This window comes from Protobothrops mucrosquamatus, unplaced genomic scaffold (assembly GCF_001527695.2).
Source record: "Protobothrops mucrosquamatus isolate PMUCROS unplaced genomic scaffold, P.Mucros_1.0 scaffold2833, whole genome shotgun sequence".
Taxonomy (NCBI): Eukaryota; Metazoa; Chordata; class Lepidosauria; order Squamata; family Viperidae; genus Protobothrops; species Protobothrops mucrosquamatus.
Genome location: NW_015388865.1, coordinates 233,116 through 234,116, shown reverse-complemented (window position 1 = coordinate 234,116; position 1,001 = coordinate 233,116).

Below are 1,001 nucleotides of genomic sequence, written 5' to 3'. Positions count from 1 at the left end.
ACAATTTCAGTGGGAAGAGGGAGATATGACTTATCTTTCTTTATCTGTGATTTCAGGAGCAAAACAGACTTCCTGTCCTTTCCCTCAAAGTCAAAGTTCAAATGGTGCTCGGGTTGTTGTTGTTATTATTATTATTATTATTATTATTATTATTATTATTATTATTATTATTATTATATTATGTGGCCAGAGATCAGATTTAGAGACTTCTCTTTGCACAATCGGGGCCAAAGGGACACAGGAAAAACACAATATAGGTAACCCTCGACTTACCACCACGGAGCCCCCAAATTTCTAAGTTGCTAAGCAAGACGGTCATTAAGTGAATTTTGCCCCTTTTTACCTTTCTTGCCACAGAAGTTAAGCGAATCACCACCGGTCTTAAGTGAGCAGCATCCCCACGGTCACATGACCAAAATTCAGAGGCTTGGCAACTGACTTGTACTTATGACGGTTGGTGTCCCAGATCCCCTTTTGCAACCTTCTGACCAGCAAAGTCAACGGGGGAAGCTTGATTCGAGTGACTGAACAACTTCAAGGATTGACTTCAAAAGCACAGCGAAGGTCGTAAAGTGGGGCAAAACTCACTTAACAACTCTCTTCACTTACCAACAGAAATTTTGGGCAGAATTGTGGTGGTGAAGTCGAGGATTGCCTGAATCTTGGTTTGGGCCACAGTATCTTCTGCGGAAGAAGGAACTGTGTTTTATCAAACCAGGGTTAGGGCCGCGTCGCAGAACTCCATCTGCTTTTGGGGGAGAGTTTTAATAATAATAATAATAATAATAATAATAATAATAATAAAAAAAAAAAAGCTGGAAGGGACCTTGGAGGTCATCTAGTCCAACCCCCTGCTCAGGCAGGAAACCCTATATACCATTTCAGACAGATGGCTGTCCAGTCTCTTCTTAAAAACTTCCAGTGTTGGAGCATTTACCGCTTCTGGAGGCAGGTAGTTCCGCTGATCAATTGTTCTAACTGTCAGGAAGTTTCTCCTTAGT